Below are 15,516 nucleotides of genomic sequence, written 5' to 3'. Positions count from 1 at the left end.
GATCTCCCTGAGGTGGATTGGAAGTCACTGGACAGAAAAGCCTGCCTTCCCTCAGGCGTTCGCCAGTCACAGAAATCTGAAGCCATGTTTGGTGAACATGCCAGACTGGGCTGCGACATGGCTGGTCCAGCACATATGTCTGTAGCCTGAAAAACAGCTCCTAAAGTGGAGCATTTACCCTGAGAGCGGTAGAGGATGGTACCACTGCCAAACTTGGTAGACCAAGCAAGGGTCAGACTGGGACAGAAAATAGGCCATGGCACCAAAATAAAAGTTGCCCCCATTAGGAACCTAAAAGTGGCTCATGTCTGAAAACTGGGGCAGTGCTGAACTTGTCAAGGCATACTGTATAAGTGTTTCTCAAGCTATGGAAGAGTGTGTGGATTTGAGCTTGCTGCATCATGCCGAGGAGTTTCACACACACTCCTGAGACCTTACTCTGTGTCTCTTCTATACCTTATACCTCTAGCTTAATTATCGGGGAGCAAGACACAGCGGCCCCAACACAAGAATTTACCTAAAAGAACTGTTTTTTTATAGATTGCACAGTAAAAGATTTTGGATCCATACGTGCTGACTCATGAGTACTCCCTCACGAAGACTCAGGAATAATAGTGTTTTGCCCCCGTCACGTGATTCCCACTACTCTTTCTCTATTGATCGTACATTATCTTGAAGAGTTTTACTTGATTAGGATAAGCCATCGATTCATGTTAACACCTTACTTATATTTTGCCCTGAGGAAGTCAATAAGATTAATTTATCGGAGACGAAACACATGTTGGCTGTTGGATGTTGTTGAGATGACCACATATGGAATCTTTCTGATGTGATGAACATGTATGAAAACCTCGCATAAGAATAAAGACACTGAACTTTAACTCTGTCTGGATTATATATTGATTTTCCGAAGACCAAGAACCTAACTGTACAGACTCTTATCTAATTTCATACGAGTGCCCTGGCCTTTTGAATCTTGCTGCAGGCAATGTTTGTTTTAATATCAGTGAAGTCAATAATAAAGTGCAGTCAAGCAAACAATAAACCAGGCGCACAAAGAGCCAGGAACCCAGAGCACACACTGGTTTTTCAGACCAGCCCCTTGAGCACTTCCTGATTGCCCTATAGGCCAGTCCGACCCTGGACAAAGTGACCCCACCCAGAGTGCACCCGATCACCACCCCAGCTGTAACGTGCCCGTTGGCGAAAGATAACCTCTGTGTGCGGGGAAATTACCTCAAGAGAGCAGCTCTGGTTGTGACCCTGGAAAGAAGTGTTCAGCCAGGAGGCATCTGTCAGGATTACAAGTTTATCCAAGAGGTTCGGATCATAATCCAGCCCATTCCCCAGAATGTAGTTATGTCCATACAAAGGAAAATGTCCCAGACACAACTAAATACTGGAGGGAAGGGGGGGGGGGGCACACACAAACATAAACCCCTCCCCTTCCACACACCCCCATCTAGTCACTGAAAATGGGCTTGCGGCTAGAGGTGTGAATTGAGAATGAAAACCGGGTAATGACACACACACACACACACACACACACACACACACCCCCCTCACACCCCAGTTGTTCTTTAGTTTCCCTATTTCAGGCATTACCTGTCCTGTTACAGCACAGATATGCACTGAGAGCTTAAATAATAGAATGACTGCCTAATCAGAAAGAGCATGCACAGAATGTTACTACTGTTGAAAGGCATAAAACATTTGCAATGATAAAATAACAAACACGTGTACTCACTGGCTTTGGGATGTGGGCAACTGTGAACATTATCCAAGCCGGGGGCAGCTGGTAAGTGCTCGAATCAAGCGTCGGTTCAGACTTCTTCTGCCAAGGAAGGGAATAGAGAAAAACTCAACAGGACAAAGCCAAAAGTTCATCTAAAGAGCAGATTCAATATAACAGGCAATCAGCGAGGAACTGCAGAGAGGAAAAACAGCAAAGTGGGGGACAGGAAGTGGTGAACAAACTAGACAGCAATGTGTGAGAAAGTAGCCTCTTTCTAGCCTTGTTACCCCCACTTTTGGCCTGTTTGTGAGTGTATGTCAGGGTGTTTTCACTGTCTCACTGGGATCCTGCTAGCCAGGGCCCAGTGCTCATAGTGAAAACCCTATGTTTTCAGTATGTTTGTTATGTGTCACTGGGACCCTGCTAGTCAGGACCCCAGTGCTCATAAGTTTGTGACCTATAGGTATGTGTTCCCTGTGTGATGCCTAACTGTCTCACTGAGGCTCTGCTATCCAGAACCTCAGTGGTTATACTCTCTCATTTCTTTCAAATTGTCACTAACAGGCTAGTGACCAATTTCACCAATTTATATTGGCATACTGGAACACCCTTATAATTCCCTAGTATATGGTACTGAGGTACCCAGGGTTTTGGGGTTCCAGGAGATCCCTATGGGCTGCAGCATTTCTTTTGCCACCCATAGGGAGCTCTGACAATTCTTACACAGGCCTGCCACTGCAGCCCGAGTGAAATAACGTCCACGTTATTTCACAGCCATTTACCACTGCACTTAAGTAACTTATAAGTCACCTATATGTCTAACCTTTATCTGGTAAAGGTTAGGTGCAAAGTTATTTAGTGTGTGGGCACCCTGGCACTAGCCAAGGTGCCCCCACATTGTTCAGGGCAAATTCCTCGGACTTTGTGAGTGCGGGGACACCATTACACGCGTGCACTACACATAGGTCAATACCTATGTGTAGCTTCACAATGGTAACTCCGAATATGGCCATGTAACATGTCTATGATCATGGAATTGCCCCCTCTATGCCATCCTGGCATTGTTGGCACAATCCCATGATCCCACAGGTCTGTAGCTCAGACCTGGGTACTGCCAAACTACCTTTCCCGGGGTTTCACTGCAGCTGCTGCCAACCCCTCAGACAGGTTTCTGCCCTCCTGGGGTCCAGCCAGGCTTGGCCCAGGATGGCAGAACAAAGGACTTCCTCAGAGAGAGGGTGTTACACCCTCTCCCTTTGGAAAAAGGTGTTAAGGCAGGGGAGGAGTAGCCTCCCCCAGCCTCTGGAAATGCTTTCATGGGCACAGATGGTGTCCATTTCTGCATAAGCCAGTCTACACCGGTTCAGGGACCCCTCAGCCCTGCTCTGGCGCGAAACTGGACAAAGGAAAGGGGAGTGACCACTCCCCTGACCTGCACCTCCCCTGGGAGGTGCCCAGAGCTCCTCCAGTGTGCTCCAGACCTCTGCCATCTTGGAAACAGAGGTGCTGCTGGCACACTGGACTGCTCTGAGTGGCCAGGGCCAGCAGGTGACGTCAGAGACTCCTTCTGATAGGCTCCTTCAGGTGTTGCTAGCCTATCTTCTCTCCTAAGTAGCCAAACCCTCTTTTCTGGCTATTTAGGGTCTCTGCTTTGGGGATTTCGTGAGATAACGAATGCAAGAGCTCATCAGAGTTCCTCTGCATCTCTCTCTTCACCTTCTGCCAAGAAATCGACTGCTGACCGCGCTGGAAGCCTGCAAAACTGAAACAAAGTAGCGAAGACGACTACTGCAACTCTGTAACGCTGATCCTGCCGCCTTCTCGACTGTTTTCCTGGTGGTGCATGCTGTGGGGGTAGTCTGCCTCCTCTCTGCACTAGAAGCTCCGAAGAAATCTCCCGTGGGTCGACGGAATATTCCCCCTGCTACCGCAGGCACCAAAGAACTGCATCAACGGTACCCTGGGTCTCTTCTCAGCACGACGAGCGAGGTCCCTTGAATCCAGTAACTCTGTCCAAGTAACTCCCACAGTCCAGTGACTCTTCAGTCCAAGTTTGGTGGAGGTAAGTCCTTGCCTCCCCACACCAGACTGCATTGCTGGGAACCGCGACTTTTGCAGCTACTCCGGCCTCTGTGACCTTCCGGCGGAAATCCTTTGTGCACAGCCAAGCCTGGGTCCACGGCACTCTAACCTGCATTGCACGACCTCCTGAGTTGTCCTCCGGCGGCGTGGGACTCCTTTGTGCAACTTCGGGTGAGCACCGTTTCACTCCTCTTCGTAGTGCCTGTTCCGGCACTTCTGCGGGTGCTGCCTGCTTCTGAGAGGGCTTCTTGTCTTGCTGGGCGCCCCCTCTGTCCCCTGACGCAATTGGTGACATCCTGGTCCCTCCTGGGCCACAGCAGCATCCAAAAACACTAACTGCATGACTTTCAGCTAGCAAGGCTTGTTTGCGGTCTTTCTTCAGGAAAACACTTCTGCACGACTCTCCACGGCGTGGGGGATCCATCCTCCAAAGGGGAAGTTTCTAGCCCTTGTCGTTCCTGCAGAAACCTCAGCTTCTACTGTCCAGTAGCAGCTTCTTTGCACCCACAGCTGGCATTTCCTGGGCATCTGCCCACTCCCGACTTGGTCGTGACTTTTGGACTTGGTCCCCTTGTTCCACAGGTACCCTCGTCTGGAAATCCATCGTTGTTGCATTGCTGGTTTTGGTCTTTCCTGCAGAATTCCCCTATCACGACTTCTGTGCTCTTTGGGGAACTTTAGTGCACTTTGCACTCACTTTTCAGGGTCTTGGGGTGGGCTATTTTTCTAACCCTAACTGTTTTCTTACAGTCCCAGCGACCCTCTACAAGGTCACATAGGTTTGGGGTCCATTCGTGGTTCGCATTCCACTTTTGGAGTATATGGTTTGTGTTGCCCCTATCCCTATGTGTCCCCATTGCATCCTATTGTAACTATACATTGTTTGCACTGTTTTCTAATACTATACTGCATATTTTTGGTATTGTGTACATATATCTTGTGTATATTTGCTATCCTCATACTGAGGGTACTCACTGAGATACTTTTGGCATATTGTCATAAAAATAAAGTACCTTTATTTTTAGTATATCTGTGCATTGTGTTTTCTTATGATATTGTGCATATGACACTAGTGGTACTGTAGGAGCTTCACTCGTCTCATAGTTCAGCCTAAGCTGCTCTGCTAAGCTACCATTATCTATCAGCCTAAGCTGCTAGACACCCTATACACTAATAAGGGATACCTGGGCCTGGTGCAAGGTGTACGTACCCCTTGGTACTCACTACAAGCCAGTCCAGCCTCCTACATTGGTTGTTCAGCGGTGGGATAAGTACTTGCAACTGCTTACCACTTTTGTCATTGTACTTTTCATAAGAGAAAAATATACAAAACAAGTTCAGTGTATGTACACCTAACCAAAAAGTTTTGCTTTTCTTCTCTCACTTCTTTTCAAAGTGCTGAAAAGTACCTCTAAACTTTCTAAAAAGTTCTTAAAAAGTTTTAAAAGTTTTTTTTTCCTGTTCTTTAAAAAGTTCTAAAAACTTTTTTCTCACTTTTTCTATCACTTAAACACTTTCAAAAAATGTCTGGCACAGGCCAAACTGTTTATCTGTCCAAACTTGCTTATGATCACCTTAGCTGGAAAGGAGCAAGGAGTCTCTGCATAGAAAGAGGTTTAAGTGTAAGGAAGAATCCCCCTAGAGAACTGTTGGTTAACATGCTTGTAGAACAGGATAAGGCCAGAGGTGCCACTTCTGTTGAAAAAGTAGCTAATGGTTCCCAATCTGACCCTGGGACACACCTAGAAAAAGATTCAGAAAAAAAACTTCCTAGCCTGCCCATTATCAGACAACCTAACATAGCTGGTACTGATGTAGAGTCACACCATACTGATAGTGTTGTCTCACATCATAGCAAGAGTATTCCTTCTCATCATAGTAGAAGTGATGTTTCTGTTAACCAAGCTGTTAGGATGCCTTCTGTTAGGGACAGGTCTCCTTCTGTTCATTCTCACCATACTTCTGTTTCAAGGCATGTCCCACCCACCCACCCTGATGACAGAGTGTTAGAAAGGGAGCTCAATAGATTGAGATTGGAACAAACCAGACTGAAGCTCAAGAAGCAACAGCTGGATTTGGATAGACAGTCCTTAGAAGTGGAAAGAGAAAGACAGAAATTGGGTTTAGAAACCCATGATGGCAGCAGCAGTATTCCCCATAGTCATCCTGCAAAAGAGCATGATCCTAGGAATCTGCACAAGATAGTTCCCCCTTATAAGGAGGGGGATGACATTAACAAGTGGTTTGCTGCACTTGAGAGGGCCTGTGTTGTACAGGATGTCCCTCAAAGGCAGTGGGCTGCTATCCTATGGCTATCATTTAGTGGAAAGAGTAGGGATAGGCTCCTTACTGTAAAAGAAGGTGAAACCAATGATTTCAAAGTTCTTAAGAATGCACTCCTACATGGTTATGGCTTAACCACTGAACAGTACAGGATGAAGTTCAGAGAAACCAAAAAGGAGTCTTCACAAGACTGGTTAGACTTTGTTGACCATTCAGTGAAGGCCTTGGAGGGGTGGTTACATGGCAGTAAAGTTACTGATTATGAAAGCCTGTATAACTTAATCTTGAGAGAGCATATTCTTAATAATTGTGTGTCTGATTTGTTGCACCAGTACCTGGTGGACTCTGATCTGACCTCTCCCCAAGAATTGGGAAAGAAGGCAGACAAATGGGTCAGAACAAGAGTGAACAGAAAAGTTCATACAGGGGGTGACAAGGATGGCAAGAAGAAAGATGGTGAAAAATCTCAAGATAAGCATGGGGATAAGGGTAAACCCAAAGATCCCACTTCAAATCTTAAACTCTCTTCAGGGGGTGGGGATAAAACAAATTCTTCCTCTTCTTCTCAACCTACACAATTTAAAAAGCCTTGGTGCTTTGTGTGTAAAAATAGAGGCCATAGGCCAGGGGATAAGTCCTGTCCAGGTAAACCCCCTGAGCTTACCACCACTAATACATCAAGCTCTAGTGCCCCTAGCAGTAGTGGTACTAGTGGTGGGACTGCTGGCAACAGTCAAGTTAAGGGTGTAGTTGGGTTCACTTATGGGTCCATCATAGAAACTGGGGTAGTCAGTCCCAAGACAGTTTCTGTCATACCTAGTGGCATTGGCCTTGCCACACTGGCTGCTTGTCCCCTTACAATGGATAAGTACAGGCAGACAGTTTCAATAAATTGTGTTGAGGCCTTGGCCTACAGGGACATAGGTGCCAGTATCACTTTGGTGACTGAAAACCTAGTGCATCCTGAACAACACATCATTGGACAACAGTATAAGATTATTGATGTCCATAACTCCAATAAGTTTCTTCCCTTAGCTATAATTCAGTTTAGTTGGGGTGGAGTTACTGGCCCTAAGCAGGTGGTAGTATCACCTAGCTTACCTGTAGACTGTCTCTTAGGTAATGACCTAGAGGCCTCAGGTTGGGCTGAGGTAGAGTTTTATGCCCATGCAGCCATGCTGGGCATCCCAGAGGAATTGTTCCCTCTCATTTCTACTGAAATGAAAAAGCAAAGGAGAGAAGGCCTGAAAACTCAGGATCCCTCTCCAACAACATGTAAAAAGGGTATCACAGTATCCCCTAACCACCCTGCCAATCAGGATATCATTCCTGTGGTGGGAGAAACCTCTCCTGGGGTGGCACCTGCTCCAACGGAATCATCAGCTGGCAAAGCTGTACTTCCTGAGGTAGAAGTACCTCTCTGTGGGATAACTAACATTGGTGAGAAAAAGAGCACCATTTTAGTTAACATGGAGCATCCCTCCAACCCTCCCAGAGAAACTTTAGTGCAGAAACTCTGCACTACCTCACAACACTCAGGACAGCATCCCTGCCCTAGTGTGGAGCTCATAGGACAGCATCCCTGCCCAGCTCCAACTCAAGAGAAACAGCATCCCTGTTCTCTCTTCCAGCCATATGGACAAAGTTTTTGCTCAGCTATGGCTTTACTGAGACAGCATCCCTGTCTGGCATTTCCATCACTACAAATAGGTTCAGTGGACAATTCCCACTGCTCTAAACTAAAACTTACTGATAGAAACTCTGAAATTGCATCTTCACATTGTTGCTTAGCTAAAAAACTTCAAACAGGGTGGTTTACATCCCCACAGGGAAGTAACCATATAGTGGATGATAAAGGGAGTAACCAGTCTATTGCAGAGCTACTCTCTACTTATCACCACTTAGACAATAAAGTCTCAACTGGCCATGGTTAGCCTTATTGTCCTTCGTTTTGGGGGGGGGGGTTGTGTGAGAAAGTAGCCTCTTTCTAGCCTTGTTACCCCCACTTTTGGCCCGTTTGTGAGTGTATGTCAGGGTGTTTTCACTGTCTCACTGGGATCCTGCTAGCCAGGGCCCAGTGCTCATAGTGAAAACCCTATGTTTTCAGTATGTTTGTTATGTGTCACTGGGACCCTGCTAGTCAGGACCCCAGTGCTCATAAGTTTGTGACCTATAGGTATGTGTTCCCTGTGTGATGCCTAACTGTCTCACTGAGGCTCTGCTATCCAGAACCTCAGTGGTTATGCTCTCTCATTTCTTTCAAATTGTCACTAACAGGCTAGTGACCAATTTCACCAATTTATATTGGCATACTGGAACACCCTTATAATTCCCTAGTATATGGTACTGAGGTACCCAGGGTATTGGGGTTCCAGGAGATCCCTATGGGCTGCAGCATTTCTTTTGCCACCCATAGGGAGCTCTGACAATTCTTACACAGGCCTGCCACTGCAGCCTGAGTGAAATAACGTCCACGTTATTTCACAGCCATTTACCACTGCACTTAAGTAACTTATAAGTCACCAATATGTCTAACCTTTACCTGGTAAAGGTTAGGTACAAAGTTACTTAGTGTGTGGGCACCCTGGCACTAGCCAAGGTGTCCCCACATTGTTCAGGGCAAATTCTCCGGACTTTGTGAGTGCGGGGACACCATTACACGCGTGCACTGCACATAGGTCAATACCTATGTGTAGCTTCACAATGGTAACTCCGAATATGGCCATGTAACATGTCTATGATCATGGAATTGCCCCCTCTATGCCATCCTGGCATTGTTGGCACAATCCCATGATCCCACGGGTCTGTAGCTCAGACCCGGGTTCTGCCAAACTACCTTTACCGGGGTTTCACTGCAGCTGCTGCTGCTGCCAACCCCTCAGACAGGTTTCTGCCCTCCTGGGGTCCAGCCAGGCTTGGCCCAGGATGGCAGAACAAAGGACTTCCTCAGAGAGAGGGTGTTACACCATCTCCCTTTGGAAAAAGGTGTTAAGGCAGGGGAGGAGTAGCCTCCCCCAGCCTCTGGAAATGCTTTCATGGGCACAGATGGTGCCAATTTCTGCATAAGCCAGTCTACACCGGTTCAGGGACCCCTCAGCCCTGCTCTGGCGCGAAACTGGACAAAGGAAAGGGGAGTGACCACTCCCCTGACCTGCACCTCCCCTGGGAGGTGCCCAGAGCTCCTCCAGTGTGCTCCAGACCTCTGCCATCTTGGAAACAGAGGTGCTGCTGGCACACTGGACTGCTCTGAGTGGCCAGGGCCAGCAGGTGACGTCAGAGACTCCTTCTGATAGGCTCCTTCAGGTGTTGCTAGCCTATCTTCTCTCCTAAGTAGCCAAACCCTCTTTTCTGGCTATTTAGGGTCTCTGCTTTGGGGATTTCGTGAGATAACGAATGCAAGAGCTCATCAGAGTTCTTCTGCATCTCTCTCTTCACCTTCTGCCAAGGAATCGACTGCTGACCGTGCTGGAAGCCTGCAAAACTGCAACAAAGTAGCGAAGACGACTACTGCAACTCTGTAACTCTGATCCTGCCGCCTTCTCGACTGTTTTCCTGGTGGTGCATGCTGTGGGGGTAGTCTGCCTCCTCTCTGCACTAGAAGCTCCGAAGAAATCTCCAGTGGGTGGACGGAATCTTCCCCCTGCTACCGCAGGCACCAAAGAACTGCATCACCGGTACGCTGGGTCTCCTCTCAGCACGACAAGCGAGGTCCCTTGAATCCAGCAACTCTGTCCAAGTGACTCCCACAGGCCAGTGACTCTTCAGTCCAAGTTTGGTGGAGGTAAGTCCTTGCCTCCCCACGCCAGACTGCATTGCTGGGAACCGCGACTTTTGCAGCTACTCCGGCCTCTGTGAACTTCCGGCAGAAATCCTTTGTGCACAGCCAAGCCTGGGTCCACGGCACTCTAACCTGCATTGCACGACCTCCTGAGTTGTCCTCCGGCGGCGTGGGACTCCTTTGTGCAACTTCGGGTGAGCACTGTTTCACTCCTCTTCGTAGTGTCTGTTCTGGCACTTCTGCGGGTGCTCCCTGCTTCTGAGAGGGCTCCTTGTCTTGCTGGGCGCCCCCTCTGTCCCCTGACGCAATTGGCGACATCCTGGTCCCTCCTGGGCCACAGCAGCATCCAAAAACACTAACTGCACGACTTGCAGCTAGCAAGGCTTGTTTGCGGTCTTTCTTCAGGAAAACACTTCTGCACGACTCTCCACAGCGTGGGGGATCAATCCTCCAAAGGGGACGTTTCTAGCCCTTGTCATTCCTGCAGAAACCTCAGCTTCTACTGTCCAGTAGCAGCTTCTTTGCACCCACAGCTGGCATTTCCTGGGCATCTGCCCACTCCCGACTTGGTCGTGACTTTTGGACTTGGTCCCCTTGTTCCACAGGTACCCTCGTCTGGAAATCCATCGTTGTTGCATTGCTGGTTTTGGTCTTTCCTGCAGAATTCCCCTATCACGACTTCTGTGCTCTTTGGGGAACTTTAGTGCACTTTGCACTCACTTTTCAGGGTCTTGGGGTGGGCTATTTTTCTAACCCTAACTGTTTTCTTACAGTCCCAGCGACCCTCTACAAGGTCACATAGGTTTGGGGTCCATTCGTGGTTCGCATTCCACTTTTGGAGTATATGGTTTGTGTTGCCCCTATCCCTATGTGTCCCCATTGCATCCTATTGTAACTATACATTGTTTGCACTGTTTTCTAATACTATACTGCATATTTTTGGTATTGTGTACATATATCTTGTGTATATTTGCTATCCTCATACTGAGGTTACTCACTGAGATACTTTTGGCATATTGTCATAAAAATAAAGTACCTTTATTTTTAGTATATCTGTGTATTGTGTTTTCTTCTGATATTGTGCATATGACACTAGTGGTACTGTAGGAGCTTCACTCGTCTCCTAGTTCAGCCTAAGCTGCTCTGCTAAGCTACCATTATCTATCAGCCTAAGCTGCTATACACCCTATACACTAATAAGGGATACCTGGGCCTGGTGCAAGGTGTAAGTACCCCTTGGTACTCACTACAAGCCAGTCCAGCCTCCTACACAATGGGAACCCCAATGCAACACGGAAAGTAGCCGGGCAGCCTCCTTACGCCTTCATGCTGTTTAAATAGTGCGGACATGACCTGGAAGTCCCACCCTGGCCTGCTCAACCATCAGTCACCACAGTCTTAAAGGACCACATCTCACAGGTGTTCTAGCAGAGGTTCTCAAACCCCAAACACTTCACTGATTTCTGACAGTAATGCCCTCAGTACTGCCCCGCACCCAGCTTTCTGGCGCTGACTTCTTAGGGAACGTTTTATGGGAAGAAGCCACTAATCAGGGGGAGTGACCAAAAGATGCAGGTTCCATAAGAATGTTCTGGAGACCCATACTTCTTCCTTGCTTATAAATATTGCAATTGTCCTTTCATTTTATATGACTACTGTAGCCTACACCTCAACTTATTGTGACCAAACTTTTACAATCAGTGGCAGGGGAAATGTTTGTTTAGATACTGCAGGGTTTATTTTGGAGACATGAAAGACAGGTCTTACTTTCCAGCCTTTTGAGAGTGCTAAACCTACCAATGCCTGTCCTCTCAATCTAGTCACTGAAAATGGCCAGCGGATAGCGGTGTGAATTTAGAATGAAAACTGGGTAATGACAAGAATTAGAGTTGATAACCAAACTAAGGGGGTCATTCTGACCCTGGCGGCCGGTGACCGCCAGGGTCACCGACCACGGGAGCACCGCCAACAGGCTGGCGGTGCTCCCTCGAGCATTCTGACCGCCGCGGTCAGAAACGGAAAGTCGGCGGTCTCCCGCCGACTTTCCGCTGCTCGGGAGAATCCTCCATGGCGGCGGAGCGCGCTCCGCCGCCATGGGGATTCTGACACCCCCTACCGCCATCCTCCGCCAGGAACAGGATGGCGGTAGGGGGTGCCGCGGGGCCCCTGGGGGCCCCTGCAGTGCCCATGCCAAAGGCATGGGCACTGCAGGGGCCCCCGTAAGAGGGCCCCGCAAAGTATTTCAGTGTCTACAAAGCAGACACTGAAATACGCGACGGGTGCCACTGCACCCGTCGCACCCCTGCAACTCCGCCGGCTCCATTCGGAGCCGGCATCCTCGTTGCAGGGGCATTTCCGCTGGGCCGGCGGGCGCTCTTTTGGAGAGCGCCCGCCAGCCCAGCGGAAATGTAAGAATGGCCGCCGCGGTCTTTTGACCGCGGTGCGGTCATTTGTCGGCGGGACTGTGGCGGGCGGCCTCGGCCGCCCGCCACAGTCAGAATCACCCCCTAAATCTCCTTCCTTGTGTTTAGCTGCCTCTTGCCTGTGGCGATCTGAAAAACATTTATAATCTGCTTTGGTCTGTTGTTAATGAAAAAGAGTGTTAGCTTGTAAGTAGAGATTGTTGATAGCAAAGCTATAACTGAAAGGACGGAGGTTTGTGGAGGTATATTTTTAAATAGTTGTGAGTGAAAGCCAAATAAGCAATAGGTGGGTGATTTAAGAAGAGATCAGTGCAATTAATTGTTACATACTAGTTCTTCTAAGAGTAACCAGGAGACCCACTTTTCTTGTTGGTTCATAAAGTAGCTGTGAAGATATTGTTCCAAAGATTGATTCATTCTCTCAGTCTCGCCACCAGTCTGGGGATGAACACCGGTTGTTTTAAAACTGATTGTACTCTATTGGTGTATTATCATGTTCCAGAATTTGAGTTGATTTGGGATAGTTTATCTGTTACAACCTAAAATGGTAGTCCTTCTAATCTGACAATCTCTCTCATAAATATCACTGCCAACTATAGAGCTGTAGGTATTTTGTGTAAAATAATTAATTGTACACATGTTGTTAAGATGTCGACAACCCGATCTGCCTTGTATTTTCATGATGATGCACCTCGATTATGAAATCCGTGCAAATCTCCTGCAAGCGTTGATGCAGTGTGGCAAGGGGAATCAATTTACCAGATGGCTTTTGATGAGATTTCTTCATCTGAACACAAGTGGGACACTGCTGAACATATTGTTGAACATTTCTTCTCAAAGAAGAACACCAAAAATATCTTTTTACTAAATCTAAAGTTTTTCTTTCACCAAAATGTCCTGCACTTGGGGAGTCATCACACCAGTACAAAGCTCTCCTGTGCAAGTCAGTACTAAGAACAAACAATATACCACTCTGAGAATCTTCTTATCCATCAGCCTGTTTTAACTTCTTTAACTCAGATTTAACTGAGTTTGAAGTAGGTGCGTATTTAACTTTAAATGAAACTATGAGGGTCATTCTGACCCTGGCAGCCGGTGGCCGCCAGGGCCACCGACCACGGGAGCACCGCCAACAGGCTGGCGGTGCTCCAACGAGCATTCTGACCGCGGCGGTTCAGCCGCAGTCAGAAGCGGAAAGTCAGCGGTCTCCCGCCGACTTTCCGCTGCTCGTGTGAATCCTCCATGGCTGCGAAGCGCGCTCCGCAGCCATGAGGATTCTGACCCCCCCTACCGCCATCCTGTTCATGGCGGGAAAGCCGCCATGAACAGGATGGCGGTAGGGGGGTTCGCGGGGCCCCTGGGGGCCCCTGCTGTGCCCATGCCAATGGCATGGGCACGGCAGGGGCCCCCGTAAGAGGGCCCCGCAAAGTATTTCAGTGTCTGCCTTGCAGACACTGAAATACGCGACGGGTGCCACTGCACCCGTCGCACCTTCCCACTCCGCCGGCTCGATTACGAGCCGGCATCCTCGTGGGAAGGTCGTTTTCCCCTGGGCTGGCGGGCGGTTTTTCAGCAACCGCCCGCCAGCCCAGGGGAAAACTTGTAATACCCGCCGCGGTCTTTTGACCGCGGCGCGGTATTTCGGAGGAGGGAATTCTGGCGGGCGGCCTCCGCCGCCCGCCAACATTGGAATGACCCCCTATATCTGAAGGTAGCACTCCATCATATCTAATCCCTGTACAACTATGTAGAGGGGGAGAGAAACAGAGAGATACAGCACATACTGCTGCCTAATATCACAAACGTGAACAGATGACCATGGCCTGGATGCTTGTGCTGTCCGGGCGGCTGCTCGGGATACCCATGCCTCATTTCAACAGGGTGAACAATTGTCCATCGTCTGTCTATTTTTGGGGTACACAGGGCTACACCGGGTATCTCTGCCTCATTTCAACAGGGTGAACAATTGTCCATCGTCTGTCTAATTTTGGGGTACACAGGGCGACACCGGGTATCTCTGCCTCATTTCAACAGGGTGAACAATTGTCCATCGAATGTCTACTTGTGAGGTACACAGGGCGACACCGGGTATCTCTGCCTCATTTCAACAGGGTGAACAATTGTCCATCGTCTGTCTACTTTTGAGGTACAGAGGGCTACACCGGGTATCTCTGCCTCATTTCACAAAGGTGAACAGTTGCCCATGCCCTGGCTGCCTGAGAGGCGCAGACGACTGCACAGGGTACCCCTGCCTCATTACACAAGGCGTGAGGGCTGAGAAGGAATCGTCCTGTGGCATGCACAGGACTGCTTTATGGGGCAGACATTGCAAACACAGCAAATCATCCCCATGGCACTGTCATACATTGCATTGCTTCTACTGTAACACCACATTTACAACGCTATCAGTTTCATCGCCCTGGAAAATCTAGTAGTGGTTTCAAACATGGATTATGGCTGTGATTAAAATTGGGATTAGGGACTGGGGTGAAGGGTTGAGGTTAGGATTATGGTTAGGTTTAGGATCATGGTTATGGTTAGGCCCAGTGCTATTTTGCGAGCAGCCCCTTTACGGTGCCATCACAAATGGGCACATGGCGTGCAATGCCTTACTGCTACAGCACAGGGCGCATCCCTCTGGCAAAATGTAATCTTGCTTGGGAGTCTGAAAACCCTTCCACCTGGGCTGATTACAGTTATGGGTGGAGGTTAATGATACGCATTTTGGTTTTGGGTAGGGTCAAAGTTAGAGTTTGTGGCACAAACATGAATAAGGATTGTGTTTAAATGTTACAGTTAGAGTCTGGGGTTCGGTTATGGTTAAAAGTAGGGTGGGGTTGTTATTTGCACATGATGCAAGCCCTTCACGAGTAATATGTCCGCAATTTTCATTTTACTGGGAACCAAGTAACCCATTGTAGCAATTGACACTCTCAAAGCAGCGAACCAGAGCTGTCCAAGGCCTTCTGAGGGAAGGTAGTGTGGGCTGGTACCTAGAGCTCTGTGGCACACAACAAAACTCCATACATCGTTGTCTAATCATTGCTTTTTCTTTTCTACTGAATTACACACACATTACTGACCAATATGCTTTAAGTTACAAATATATTCATTCAGGTAGACAAAAATACCTGGGTGACACCCTCAAAACAGTTCAAATCCCTAGCAAACCCTGAACCCACAATCTCAATCCCTCCCTACCTATAGTAGATACA

At 48.3% G+C, this 15,516-nt stretch overlaps 1 protein-coding gene and 1 long non-coding RNA gene across 2 annotated transcripts in view; one reads left to right on the top strand and one right to left on the bottom strand.

Moving 5' to 3' along the window:
* The window catches only part of LOC138295359 (exostosin-1-like), an 854,232-nt gene that overhangs the window by 639,074 nt on the left and 199,642 nt on the right, over positions 1-15,516 (top strand). The window lies entirely within an intron of this gene.
* The window catches only part of LOC138297212 (uncharacterized), a 246,792-nt gene that overhangs the window by 215,232 nt on the left and 16,044 nt on the right, over positions 1-15,516 (bottom strand). Inside the window, exon 2 of the long non-coding RNA XR_011203935.1 lies at positions 1,748-1,831. This is a non-coding gene — a long non-coding RNA (uncharacterized lncRNA). The remainder of the gene's footprint in view (positions 1-1,747; positions 1,832-15,516) is intronic.

This window comes from Pleurodeles waltl, chromosome 5 (assembly GCF_031143425.1).
Source record: "Pleurodeles waltl isolate 20211129_DDA chromosome 5, aPleWal1.hap1.20221129, whole genome shotgun sequence".
NCBI lineage: Eukaryota > Metazoa > Chordata > Amphibia > Caudata > Salamandridae > Pleurodeles > Pleurodeles waltl.
The sequence above is the reverse complement of the archived record's forward strand: the minus strand, read 5'-3'. Positions and strand labels throughout refer to the sequence as shown.